Here is a 15,667-nt window from a genome sequence, read left to right on the forward strand (position 1 = left end):
CCATCACTCAGCCCTCAAAGTCTTGCCTGCGGTATTTCGTTTGAAACTTTGAACGAACTCATGGTATTTCCCTCTCTCCGGCGATCTATTACTATTTATTTTCTCTCGTCCTCTGACCTCTGTGATTTGTTCATTCAGGTATTTCATCTATCCTCTGTCATTAGATCCTAGCATAGAAGAGATTAAGCTTTACTTGATTTCTTGTTTATTTTTTTCATTGTTTTGACATAATTACTTAAAGATAGGAAAATAACCTAGCCAACAACAGTTTTTGGTCCACAAAACATCTATTATCTCATTATATATTAGCGGTAAAACATGTTTTAGCCTTTTCTTTCCCACGAGTACTTAAGCTCCAATGATATCAAATTTGAAATTAACAGATTTTACAAAAGAAAGAAACCTATAATTTACTGAAACTTCATTAATGGATATATTTAAAAAGAAAACACATCCAAAACATACATATTTTTTTCAAACACAAAATGTAAAGCATGCTCTTGACTCCTTCTAAGAGATTCAAGTTCCTATCATTGAAAAAGAAATTAACAGATTTTATTTCATATATTAGATATCATTAATATTCTGATTCAATCTCTTGTGCAGTTTCAAAATTATTTGAGCCATCATGGCTAAAGTGTTTTTTTTTTCCTTGGGGAAAATGTACGCTATCGGAAAGACATGATATTGGAAGGGCTTTGACCAATCAAATCCGCCCATGAATTTTGATAAATATCATCTAATTGGATATCAGTTTTATGATATTGATTGATTGGTGGTTTGGTTTCATGTTTTTTCCGGTATCATAGTTGAACCCTTTTTCTTGTTCTTAAATTTGGTATTCAATTGCATTTTCTTTTTAATTTTACACTAGAAGAGGCATATTCAATGCACAATTTGTAAATAATGAAGGGTTTTATAATTGTATTCTTGTAAATGGAGGTGTCAATGGACCGGGTTTGGTTGGACCCTATCTGAATCAAACCAATTTAGACGGGCGGGATAATCCAATAAGACAATGTTGAATTGGACTAGTCCAAACCTAACTGACATGGTCCATTTGTAATGAATTCTTATTGGAGTGGATCAAATTGGACCAATATTCAATCCGCTGACAGCCCTATTTGTAAACAATCTCATTAGACTTTCTTGTGTTTCATGTTAGTGTGGAAATTAATTTATTTTCTTTCTTATTGCATTAAGGATGGATGAACCAAGTGCTGAAAATGTAAGAGGGTTAGGTCAAAAGCATGGGAGCATTTTAAGAAAATAAAATTGGATTATGGGGAGCAAAGAGCTATTTGTAAACATTGCAAAAAACAATATATAGGAGGAAGTTCTAAAGGAACAAGCCACCTTTTAGGGCATGTACCAAAATGTCCTAAATTAAAATAAAATGACAAAAGTGAACAAGAAGTTGTAGAAAACTTCAAATTTGACCAAGATATGAGCCAAATGGACTTAGCAAAGATGATAATGAAGCATGAGCATCCTTTTAATATAGTTGAAGAAGAGTTTTTTTAGATATTTGTCAATAATTTTCAGTCATCATTTATGTTTGTTTCTAGAAATACAATAAAGGATGATGTTACGAAGATTTACTTGGATGAAAAGGAGAGGCTATATAAATACTTTGATGGTTTGGATTGTCAAATTATCTTAACTACCGATATATTGACTTTAGAACAAAATTTGGGGTATTGTTGTTTAACAACACACTTTATAAATGATGGATGGGAGTTGAAGAAGAAAATTAATGCATTTGTGGCAATTGAGTATCCCCATGATGGAAACACCCTATATGAAGTTGTTATGGAGAGGTTGTTGACTTGATATATTGATAAAAAATATGTTCTATCATAGTTTACAATGTCTCTAACAATGATGTTATGGTTAGGGAGCTCAAGAATCGGCTCTGTGTTAAGGGTTTGCTTCCATTACATTGTGACCTATTTCATATAAGATGTATTTCTCATGTCTTGAATCTTATTGTGCAAGATGGGTTGAGAGAAGTATCACCATTATTACATAAGATTCGAGAAAGTGCTAAATATGTAAAGCTGATACCCCATAAGAAGCAAAAATTTGACAATGCAAGAAGTCAAGAAAAAATACAACATAAAAGAGGAGTGATTATTAATTGTCCAACATGATGGAACTCTACATATGACATGTTGGACATAGCTTTAGAGTTGAATGAAGCATTTTGTCGACTAGCTAAGCTCAATCGTGACTATAAAAATCTACCATCTGATGAGGAATGGGAGATGGGGGCAGCGGTACAGGATTTCTTGCAAGTTTTTTATATCTACACAAAAAATTCTCAAGTACTACTTCCCCAACCTCAAATGTATTTTTTTTCTCGATATTTGCACAATCAAACTTTTGTTGTTTTAGTGGCTACATAGTGAATATGAGTATATTTATTCAATGGCAAATAGAATGAAGCAAAATTTTGATAAATATTGGAATGAATGCTCTTTGGTGCTTGCGATTGACATTGTCCTTGATCCCCGGGTTTAAGATTGAGATTATTACATATTACTACAATCTCATTTATGGAGAGACTGTTGAAAGGCATGTTACAAGAATTAGAGAGGCACTAAATGACCTATATTCAGAGTATGTGGGTTTTGATATAAAAGATAGGTCACTTGCAGGCTCTAGTATTGCATCTCAGCCATTGAGGATTCGTGGTATTGTAGATTTTTTTAATGGTTTTGATTGGTGTTTGACTGAAGAGCGTCTGGAATATTGTCTAGGGACTCAAAAATCAGAGTTGGATCTTTATGTTGAAGAAAAACAATTTCCTAGAGGTGAAGAGTTTGATATTTTGATATTCTAGCGGGTTGATGGTCCCAAGTTTTCGAAACTCTAGATTAGCACGTGATATTTTGGCAATTCTAGTATTCACTGTTGCACCTGAAGGAACATTCAGTACTAGGGGTAGAATAGTGGATCAGTATCGTAATTCATTACTTCTAGAGACTATGGAGGCACTAGTTTGTAAGCAAGATTGGTTAGAAATTCCAACTACAAAAAGTAAGTTAAAAATGGATCTCAAAGCAATTGTTCTCTCTCCTATATGTTTCTATTTATTTATATGTTTTTGTTTCTAATATGTGTTTTTGGTTGTGCATTATTATGTTTTAGAATTGGATCTTGAAGTCGTTGCTGCCTCTCCTATATGTGTGGCTTCTACAATTAACACTAACCGAACATGTAAGTTATGAAAAATGACCTATAATTAGCTTATTTGATTTGAAAAATGTTTGTGTTTATATAATTTGACTAAACAAATGATTTGTTACAAGATATTGGAGCATATGCCATGCATCTAGGTTGAACATTTTTGCTTCACAAGTTGTATTTTTTCTTATGATATTTCTTTTTTATAAAATCATTAGATGGATTGCTTTATAGGCAAAAGGCTCTGATGCTGCTTCAACAATGAGGACTGAGGTTGTAATATATGCAGCAAAAGCCTCATATAAGAATGAACTTCTAGAGAGAATTCTGCCCTCGACAGTTTCTGACTATGTTGAATTGGTGAAGGCTCATCTTGTTGCAAGTAGGACAAATTCATAGTAGTCAATATATACTAAGTACTTGCGAATTTGAACATATATGTTGATCCCAAGTAATTGTTTCAGGACCAAATTATCATTTTGTATCTCGACGGCCATTAAATGCTTGGTGTTATGTTCATATAAATATATTTTGCAAAAGCAAATCTCAAACACGGTTGAAATTGACTGCCGGCAGTTTTGGTTTCCATCAGAGAGGGTGTAGTTTCCGATCATTCACTTTGTCCGACAAAGGGGTTGATCCTATCACTATGATCACCTAATCGAGTGAATTCTCAAACTGTATCAACATACCCAGATTTTGACCCCCGCTAAGGATCTCACTGATTGGCATATCAAAGATAGCCCAATCCAACACCCAGTGCAGTACTATAATCGAGTCTAGGGGTAAGGTGTAACTTTCCAGTTTTGCCCACCAGTCTCCAAGGTCTAGGGCATAATTGGAAAATGGTATGAGTTCTGTGTTTCAAGTAAACATACACACTACATTTGCTTCGGGTCTCACCCTGGCAATTGATATAAACTACCCCAACCGACTTGGTAGCACATTAGTATCAGCCTTGACAGGATAAACCTCCCCAGGTCTATCCAACGGCTGAGGACATTCTAAACTAACACGAGTCTCATAAGTGTCCAGTTTAAGGGTAATTACACAAAAACATACCAGATATAACATGAATCAATTATGTACTTTTATTCATTTACAATAAATGTCTAATGTACATCAATCTGATTGGAGCTAAGGGCATACAATGTCTAATAAATGGGCACAAAAACTATATCACATCTTTGGGGAACCACTTGATCAAACCTGAACTAGATCATTGCCTTCTTGAAAAATCGGTATCTATGACCGTCAAACACTCATAGATGTCCCTACACCTCCCTTCTTCAAATCCTTTATCAATGAAAGTAGCAACATGACAAGGCTTGGTACAAGGGAGGTTCACAACACTACCACATCCTCCAACGTGATAGTGAACTCCCCCAAGTGGTGATAAATGTGAGTTGCAAGACTCCACCAAGAACACATAATGCTACCAAAACCCAACACATGGTTGTTAGCGTAAGAGCACATGCAATCCACACAAGCTTGTAGAGGCCGAGATTGAAGAGGTAAGCAATGTATATAGGATGGAAAAAGCATGATTCAACACCAAGACTGGAGGATCTCACAATGGGATTTAAACATCTTCAAGTGCAGATCTAAGGCCCATTATGGAACACACATCTCTAAGAAATCCCCACTTGATCAAGTACAATAAAATCTAAGAGCAGCATAGTTGCCTCCTCTCCAGTAAGAACTACATCCTCCTAAGTAGGATTCACCACTACGAAATCTTTATAGGTTGCAAAGAAGGAGCCATGGTGATGAAATACAAGATTACAATAAAGACAAAGAATACAAGGAGTAAAGGACACAGAGCAAGAATGCACAAAGTTTACAATAAGTACACAAGAGCTCCAAGAACAATAAGAACAGGTAAAGAATGAAAATTTTATAAGGGGCTTAATTTATAAAGAAAAATAAAAAATCCTCATTGAACACGTGTCATTCGGAGAAATGATGGCTAACGCGCTAAGCCAAGATCGATGCTTTGTATGCTTAACCACCACCATTAAGATCCTCATTGAGGATCAATTACTACACCCACCATACTTATTAAAATTCAAAATTTCCAAAATCCACACCAAAATACTAAAGGACATTGCCATTCTCCCCAAATTCTACGGATTATACTCCCTTTCCCATGATTCTATGAACCAAACCCCCTACACTGCAATCGTGTAGGGGACTAAATTCTTTCAAAATTTTCTTAGAATGTTGGGGGCTAATTTCTTTCAAAAATTCTTTAGAAATTTGGGGGCTAATTTCTTTCAATTACTTGTAATTTTGGGGGATAATTTCTTTAAAAAATCCTTGGTATTTTTATGGAGGAAAATACCATGCTCATTTTTGCTCAATAGTGGGCAAATCCACTCTTAATGTAAAGGGATAAACTTATATAATACAAAAGTAATTTTATGGAGTAATCACGGTAGTAGGACTACAATGGAGCAACCTAGGGACTCGATCCTTGAACCACCTAAAGAATATTCTAGAATTCTTAATCATTGCTCACACACGAAGTAACCCCTAAGCACCTACAGAATATTCTAGAATTGTTGCCAATACACGAAGTGAGCCCTCCCTTCATCTATAAATAGCAAGGTTTGTGGCGTGAAAAGGATTTATTTTCACCATAATCTATATCATGCTCAAGTCACTCGAGAGTCCATGTTCTTTAAACTTTAACTATTCTCTCAATTTGTGCGAATGACCATTCTAACCCTAACATCATTCTATCTTATATATTCTTTGAGAGTTATACTCTCATCTCCCCCATCTAGTATCGTCCCCACTGCCATTGTTCTACCTAGCATCCTACTCTCTACCTCCAAAACACCATCTTTACAGTGCTGCACCTACATCTCCAAAAGTGCTAGAAGAAATCAAAGATTTCTTGGGAAAGCTAAAGTTTAAAGAAATTCAAGAAAACATTGTAGAGAAGATGGAAGAAATTTGAAGAGTTGGTTCTTATGCTAGAGAGTTTATTGTTGAGACTTTATGAAAATGTAAAAGTGAAAAGGCACAAGGAAAGGGTTCATAAGGATCGATTTGTTGTTTCGATCAAAATGTAGGTACTCAATGTAAGCATCAAACCGCAATGAACCAACATTAGAAGAAATAAGTAAGAAATAGGGCTTTCCAATCTGTTGGGAGAATTTTCTTTGAAAATGGGTTACCATTTAATTTAGCCAATTCCCCTTGTTATTTTAAAATGTTTGAAGCTATTGGTGCATATGGAAGAGGATTTTAAACCTCCTACCATGCCTAAATTAGAAACTTAGGTTTTAAGTAAGGTATAGACAATAAGTGATATGATGAATGATTTAAAAAAATCATGGGAAGAGCACAAGCGCTTGATAATGTCAGATAGGTGGAAAAATATTTCCAGACAAAGTGTAATTAAATTTTTAGTTAATTATCCTAAAGGGACTTGGTTATTAAAGTCTGTAGATGCATCTGAGGCTGTTAAAGGTGCAAAATTGTTGTTTAAGCTTCTACGAGGAAATTGGAGGGAAAAATATGGTAAAAGTCATCATAGATAATGCTTCAAATTATGTAAAGGCCAGTGTATTGTTAATAGAAAAAAGAAAAAAATTGTATTAAACCCCTTGTACATATTCAAACTTCCAATCCATGAAGGTGCTTTTAAAAAATTCAAAAAAGTTATTGAGCTTTTTATACAATCACGAATGGGTATTAGCATTAATGAGAAGTTACCTAAAAAGAGATCTTATTCATCCAACTATAACTCGATTTGCCACCGCTTTTCTCACTTTACAAAGTTTGATGACTGCAATGAAACCCTTATACAGTATGTTCACATCGAATAGGTGCAAACACTATAGGGAAAGCAATTAAGTCGTCGTTAGTTTTAAATGATAAGCAATTTTGGATATCTATGGCCTATTCTGTGATGACTATTAAGACATTAGTTGTTGTGATAAGCAATTAACTCTCTTTGGTGCATCAAGCTCTTCAAAAAGCATTTCACGGACTATAATGGACTGCAGATCTCATCAATTCCCTCCTCAAGTCATTATGCACTTCTCCGATTTACATTTCTTAAGATTGTCTGAATACAGTATTTGTTCTTAAATTTTCAACAATAAGCCCTTAAAGGATTTTTCATATACAAAGTCATTACACGCCATAAGTGCCAAATTATTATCTACATGCCATCAATCAAAGGCACAAAATGTTACTACCAAATTAAAGCAGAGAAAGCATTCCCACTAAAATCATAGTGAACCACGAATCATGCACATGGTGATCATACTTGGGGAAAATATTATACACAAATCCTTACACCTCACAAGGCCTAGTGCGTAGGAGGTCCAACAACGCTACCACATCCTCCAACATGACAGTGAACTCCCCCAAGTGGTAATGAATTTGTGAGTTGCAAGACTCCACTAAGAATACAAAATGCTACGAAAACCCAACGCACAGTTGTTAGTGTAAGAGCACATGCAATCCCCAAGCTTCTAGAGGCCGAGATTGAAGAGGTAAGCAATGTACATAGGATGGGAAAGACATGATTAAACACCAAGACTGGAAGATCTCACAACGGGACTCATACATCTTCAAGTGCAGTTCTGAGGCCCGTTATGGGGCACACATCTCTAACAAATCCCCACTTGATCAAGTCTAACAAAACCTTAGAGAAGCGTAGTTAGTTGCCTCCTCTCCAGTAAGAACAAGATCGTCCTAATTAGGATTCACCACTACAGAAAATTTAACCACCACCATTAGGATTTCAAAAGTCCCACCATGATTTAATTGACAATAAGTCCAAAAGTTTGAGGATCAATTACTACGCCCACAATACTTGTTAAAATTCAAAATTTCCAAAATCCCCACCAAAATACTAAAGGACATTGCCACTCTCCCCAAATTCTACAGATTATACTCACTTCCCCCCGACCATGATTGTGGCCCTTCCTAAATTCTATGGACCATACACCCCCTGCACCGCAATCGTTACCACGACCAAGGAATTGTTCCTCAGACCATCCTCAAAATTTTGGGGGCTAATTTCTTTCAATTCCTTATAATTTGGAGGGATAATTTCTTTAAAAGTCCTTGGTATTTTGGGGTCTAATTATCCTTCATACTAACGGAAAATGCCATGCTCATTTTTGCTCAATAGTGGGCAAGCAAATCCACTCTTAATCAAGGGACTAATGTAAGGGGATAGACTTATATAAATAGCAAGGTTTGTGGCATGAAAAGGGTCAATCACCACCATCATCTATATCATGCTCAAGTCACTCAAAAGTCCATGTTCTTTTAACTTTAACTACTCTATCAGTTTGAGCAAATGACCATTCTAAACCTAACATCATTCTATCTTTTATTTCTTGAGAGTTATACTCTCATCTCCCCCATCTAGAGTATCGTCCCTAATGCCATTGTTCTACCTAGCATCCTACTCTCTACCTCCAAAACACCATCTTTACAGTGCTGCACCTACATCTCCAAAAGTTCTAGAAGAAATCAAAGATTTCTTGAAAATTTTAAAGAAATTCAAGAAAAATTTGTAGAGAAGATGGAAGAAATTTGAAGAGTTGGTTCTTATACTAAAGAGTTTATTGTTGAGGCATTATCAAGATGTAAAAGTGAAAAGGCACAAGGAAATGGGTCATAAGGATCGGTTTGTTGTTTCGATCAAAATGTAGGTACTCAATGTAAGCAACAAACCACAATGAACCGACATTAGAAGAAATAAGTAAGAAATGGGTATTGTCGATCTATTGGGAGAATTTTCTTTGAAAATGGGTTGCCATTTAATTTAGCCAATTCCCCTTCTTATTTTAAAATGTCTGAAGCTATTGGTACATATGGAAGAGGACTTTAAACCTCCTACCATAGCCGAATTAGAGACTTAGATTTTAAATGAGGTGTTGACGATAAATGATATAATGAATGATTTTAAAAAATCATGGGAAGAACATATGTGCCCGATAATGTCAAATAGATGGAAAGATATTTCAAGTCAAAGTTTAATTAATTTTTTAGTTAATTATCCTAAAGGGTCTTAAAGTTTGTAGATGCATCTGAGATTGCAAATAATGCAAAATTGTTGTTTAAGCTTTTACATGATTTTATGGAGGAAATTGGAAAGAAAAATATGTTATAAGTCATCACAGATAATGCTTCAAATTATGTAAAGGCTAGTGTATTGTTAATAGTAAAAGCAAAAAAAATTATATTAGACCCCTTGTATATATTCAAACTTCCAATCCATGAAGGTGCTTTTAAAAATTTTGAAAAAGTTATTGAGCTTTTTATACAATCACGAATGGGTATTATCATTAATGAGAAGTTACTTAAAAAGAGATCCTATTCATACAACTACAACTCAATTTTCTACTACTTTTCTCACTTTACAAAGTTTGAGGATTGGAATGAAACCCTTATAAAGTATGTTCGCATCAAATAGGTGGAAAGACTATAGAGAAAGCAATTAAGGCATTAGTTTTAAATGATAAGCAATTTTGGATATCTATGGCCTATTTTGTGATGACTATTAAGACATTAGTTATTGTGTTAAGAAAGTTGGGTTATGATGAGGAGCCAACAATGAGAATTTTATATGATGCAATGGAGAAAGCCAAAAATGAAATTTCAAGAAATGTGTGTGGAGATGAAAAAAATATAAACCAATTGGGGATATCATAAATAGGAGATGTGAATTACAGTTACAACAAGATTTACATGCATGTGCTTATTACTTAAATCCACAAATGTGCTATCACTCAAATTTCTCCCAACATCCATCAATAAAAGGAGGTTAGTATAATGTTTTGGATAGGATGTTTCTAGACAAAAAAGAACAAGAAGAAATAGAAGTTCAACTTAATGCTTTTTGGCTTAAAAAGGGAAGTTTTAGGAAACCATTGGTATAATTTGCAATATTTTAAATGAGTGTAAAGAGTAAAAATGTAGAGGATCCAAATACATTAGATGTTGATATGGAATTCTATAATGAATGAACTACTAAAAAATCTATAAAGAGTTTCAATTACAAAATAACTTCCTCCATTTGAGTCCTTACTTGATGATGCCAGTATTGATGATGAAATGATGTCGGAAATCATAAGCAATAGTTAAAAAGTCAGTCATCCAAGGAAAAACAAAAGTGCTTACAAATCAAAGAGTAAGTTTTAAACCTAAGCTTTTAATTTCTAAGAGTTATTTAGTTATTTTATTTCAATATTTTCTTATTAATATATTTAGGTAAAAGGAAAGTAGCACGATTGGAGCTAATGGATCATGATGAAGAAGAAGAGGTGTTAATGAATGAAGAGTTATCAAATGAAAGTGATGATAATTTAATAGTCAGCTATGTGGAAGACTCAAATGATACTGACATTAATCCATCCTATGGATAAGATAAGATAGCCCCATTTTATTGATGTTGTTTTCATGCCATTTGACATTTGAATTTGATTGTTAGAATTTAAATTTGAACTTTGGACTATGTCTTTAAATCATGAATGTTCTGACAAGAAATTATAACAATTCAAGAGTAGAACAATGATGGAAATAGAATGGTTTGTGTTTTAAATGTGGAACGTAGTATGCAGAATTAGTTTTTGTATTGTTTAAGAATATGGAAAGAGGAATGTTTATGTTCTTTCATAATATTATCTATAACTTGTTTATTTTTATATTATTTTAAGTTTCTTTTCGTTAAATAAAGAATCTTTTTACAAGTTTCAATTTGTTTTGTACATGCATCAAGTGTTGCAATTTGGTTTTAAGGTTAGCAATGTGTTTGCTAAATGTTGAGGTACATCATCTAGATCATTCTTTTGATTTTTACAAGAGAATTTTATGTCCTTTCTTTATAAATGATATATGGGCATGATATATATAATATTATTCTTATAGCGTTTAGATTTTAGGAAAAAACATTACTCAAGTAGGACTCAAATCCATGTCTAACATATCAAATAAGCTAAATAATATTATGTAAAATATTAATTTTGTGTTTTCTCATGTCCTTATTGTTTATAGATTATACCCATAAAATTTTACATTATTTTCTTTGCTTGAGGTTTAGGCCTCACCCCTATCACACCCAACCACCTCACTTCCGCCTTTAGCCTTTTAAAACATTGTGAACAACTACTTCCCAAAGATTATATTCTAGGGAAATAAAATAATTCTTATCATATCTTTCTAGTAGCTACAATCAACTTTGTTGAAGAATGGAGGTCTAGAAATGGACTACCCTTCTTTATAGGAGACAATGGATTGGGTAGCCATGTTTCACCAAGTTGTTAAGCTTTTGAATTGGTAAACCTACTCCAACACTACTTGTTGGGATTAATGGCCTTACCCAAGAGGGGGTTGGTTATAGCTTAAAACCTTGATTAGTTTAAGCCTAAACATTTCCTAAATCTAAAACTAAGCCTTCTTAAAGATTCAAATGAAATTCAGTAAAATAATGAATTAGTCAGAATATGCAGTAATTAATAAGGTTCTATATGACCAGTTTGAATATGATTAACCTATTAATGAATAATGAACTATAGCTTTAAACAAAATAACAAAGTAATCACAGGGGCTGGAGGGTTTAACTGTTATAAAAGATAGAACCATAAACACAAGTAACTATTAGTAAGTAAATAACAGTTGAAAGCAAATAGAATAATTTAAATATAGAATCTACTAAAAAGGTTAGTGGAATGAGCAATTAAATAAAGATTCAATAATAAATTCAAATAACTGTTGAAATGTAAAGGCAGCTAAAAAGTAAATGAACAGAAATGAAAATGGTAGCTACACAAAATGTGTGTGCCAAGTTTTGTAGCTAGAAAGTAAAGACCAACCACAAGTTGGTAGATGTGAAAAAGGACCAACTACTAGAAAATGAAAACTTGAGATTCAAGTGGTTGAATAATAAAAAAAATAAAAAGAACTGTTACAAGAATCTCAAGAGCAATTTAATTGCTAAGAATTAAATAAACAATGTAGTTGAATAATAAATAAAACAATAAATATAAACAATTATACAAATGTAAAAGCAAAGCAATTAAATGTTAGTAGTTAACAATTGGTGAAAGTTAGTAAACAATAAAGTACTTGAACCACCAATTAAAGATGTAGTGTAGTTAGTAGTATTAGTAAAGTTAGTAGCTTAGTAACTGCACCAAGATATTTGTGTCAATCTTTAGATATTCAAGTTTAAATAGTTAGAGAAGAATTAGTAAATGTTACTTAAAAAGTAACAATTAAAACTTGAAAATCAAAAAGAAAGGATAAAGCAAGAAAAACACAAATAAAGGCACACAAAATTTTATAGGGGTTTTGAGAAAACCCTTGCCTACATCATCTAACTTAGGCACCTTCTAAGGATTTTCATTAACCAACAAAGCCTTATAACTATAGGTTTTTAAGGTTCCTACAAACTTAGATAGGCTTCTGAGTGCTACTCAAGCTCAGTAGAACTTCATGGGTGTCAACCAATCTTGACCTAGTAGAACTTTACAAGTGCCTACCAACATTCTTCAATCACAGATATTACAAGTATAGCACAGATAGTGGGACTCAGCCTATCAAATAGGTATATATAACAAGATGCACCATAAAAACTAATCAATTGCAAGAATATAACTAGAGATGCTCAACTTAATGAAGAGACGCTCAATTGATGGGTGAGACTATATGAACCTTATGGCTTCTTAGCTTTACTCACCTCTAACTATTGAAGATAAGAAATCTCTTCAAAAAAAAGATAAAGGATCTTTCTAACTTGCTCTTTACAAAAACAACTAAAGACTATGCATACTAATAGCTCAAGTTGTTTTTTCCTTTATTTTCTTCATGTTCTTGAATGAAGCTAGAAATCTCTATTTATGAAGGTCTAAAGAGCAAGTGACCATTTTATAGCCATTGGAGGTCTCTTATTAAAATAGTAATGATTCAAAATATCCACAACATGATAGAAGGTTTGCTAAAGATGGCAATAGTCGTTTAAGCCTTCAAATAGTCAAATTTTTTAAGTAGTCATCTACGAGATGAAATGATGAACCTTTTTTTCTCATTCAATCAACTAATTCCTCCTATTCAGTCAATTGATACTTATTTTGATTCAATTTGTCAAGGTTAGTCGACTATACATTTTAGGTAGTCTATTACTCCTCTGAAACAGGGCATTCATATGCCTTATCTATTATAGTTAATAAACTATACATTTAGGGTAGTTGACTATATCTTACAGTCACTTATATCATGCTATGGCTGTCATAGTTAGTCAACTATGCATTTCCGGGTAGTTAACCATACTATAGAGCCTAGACAATTTATGCCTCATTAACAGTTCAATACTTAAAAACCTTGGAAATATTCATCCAAATGTTTGGAGACTCTCCCTTTGGATTTTAATATTGATTTTCAAGATTTTAAAAACTTATTCAAGTCTAGGAAAGCCTCGAAACCAAATCTATTATAACCATTGGTTTATAAGGTTGACTAAGTCAAGTTAAATTGTATTAAGCATCATAGAAAGTGCATCTCAAGCAATTGATTACATTAAGAATCTAAAGATATGACTCTTTAAAATATATGATATAGTCTTCCTCCCTATTGAGTTGTTATAATAATGAATTTCTTGAGCTTCTATAAAGCCTTTGAAATCTTTTCGTAGCATTTTCATGCTTGAATTTGCTTGGAGCATCCTCATTGGAGAGGTTGGACATAATGTTGATCCTTACCCACCTACAATTACAAATAAAAAAGTTATATGTTATACTATATACAAAGATAGTAAGCAACTATAATATAAATCTATAAATGATCTATCATGTCCATAGATCAATTAGAAATTTATTTCAAAAAATTAATTTTTATTTTTATAATTTAGAAATAAAAAATCAATTTAAAACAATTATTTTAATAAAAGGGTAAATTGTTGAAACCTCCCTATCTAACTATTGTTGAAACTTTCCTTGATTTTTGTTAATAGCAATTAACTACACCCTAGAAATTTCTACACAGTGGCGTCTACACCTTTTCGTTTGCTAATGGAAGAGGAAAATGATTAAAGTAGCCATTCATCAAGATACTTCAATGATTCTTTGACTGTACGGTATTGGATTTAAACTAAATCTTTCTCAGACATCAATACCTTTGGTTCTTAATTAGGCTCTATTACTTTAAAAACGAGGTCTTATGCTTGAGTTCTTTGAGTCCTTGTCTCCCTTCCATGACCCAACCATCTAATATTGTTCGCCTTGCTGAATATGATCTAATTCTCAACTCCAAACCAAAACTAGGTTTGAGATATTACATAGCAAGATGACAATTATCATTAATAATGTAATACACACCACAATTGTTAAAATGTACTTATCACAATGCACGACAACAAAAAAATAATCACCAAAAATGAATGATAGATGTCCAATAGGCATGGTGAATAAACAATAAACAAAGGCTCAGTTTGGAAGTACAAATACAAATATGTCGAGTGCAAAACCTTGTATTTTGTATGTATTTTTTACTCTTTCCAAAGTGTTGAACATGCTTATCACAACACATAACAACAACAACAGAAAACGAAAAGCTTTATTTTTTTCATGTACATGATTAGAACCATCCATGTTTCAAGATCTTTTCCCTTCCAATCAGCTCTCTTGTCCCAATCTAAGACTATCAAGTCAGCAGTAAGATGAATCACTGATACTGACTACACATAATGAATAAACGAGAAATGATAGGGATAAAATATAAAACCATGCCTTCTCAGCTAAGGACAATTTTGGCATTTAAAAAAGTTTAGAGAATGACATTAGAATTTTTGTTTTCATTTTAACATCCACGTAACAGAAACTTTAACAGTGTTGACTGCTATTAGCTAAAAGTAGGGAGGTTTCAACAATTCTCAGAAATTTGAATAGAGGTTTCAGCAGTTTAACCTAACAAAAACACTAATATTAAGCTACGTGCTTAATATTAGTGCATACTTAAATATTAAGCAAGTAATTATTGGTTAGGCATGTAACTTACCAATAATAATATTCGTGCTTAAGCATTGAATTTATGTGAATCAAGTTTTACGTTTTTTGAAAATGAATATGGGTTATTTCAGAGATTTATCATTTGAGTCTTACCATTTTATGATAATATTAAATAACATATATTCCCATATACTGATATATGTAATCGATATATTTTTATGATCTATGTTTCCATTCCATGCATATTTTCGTTCATGTTAATGTATATCTAAATCATATTCCAATAAATCTTTTAAAATTATCTAAATCATATTTCAATACATTTTAGTTCTATTATTTTTCAACGATTACTAACCCGATACTTTATATAAACTATTAAAGAATGATTTTTATGTTTAAATAAATTAGATATAATCACATAAAACACATTTTTAAAGTTCATATTTTTTAAGGATTTTTTTTTGGATTTTCTAGTGTATTCATACGTATCTTGATTTTTC

The 15,667-nt window shown here is 32.7% G+C and overlaps 1 long non-coding RNA gene across 2 annotated transcripts; it reads left to right on the forward strand.

Annotated features, from left to right (window-relative positions):
- Positions 1 to 3,091: 3,091 nt before the first annotated feature.
- LOC148846022 (uncharacterized) lies at positions 3,092 to 3,740 on the forward strand. 2 transcript variants are annotated; one of them, XR_016102172.1, is made up of 2 exons: positions 3,092 to 3,222; positions 3,424 to 3,740. It is a non-coding gene; the product is annotated as an uncharacterized LOC148846022 (long non-coding RNA). The 2 variants fall into 2 exon arrangements; XR_016102171.1 differs by having other exon boundaries at positions 3,152 to 3,222; positions 3,408 to 3,740.
- Positions 3,741 to 15,667: the final 11,927 nt, after the last annotated feature.

This window comes from Nelumbo lutea, chromosome 7, assembly GCF_056320005.1.
Source record: "Nelumbo lutea isolate HS-2025 chromosome 7, American lotus-T2T, whole genome shotgun sequence".
NCBI lineage: Eukaryota > Viridiplantae > Streptophyta > Magnoliopsida > Proteales > Nelumbonaceae > Nelumbo > Nelumbo lutea.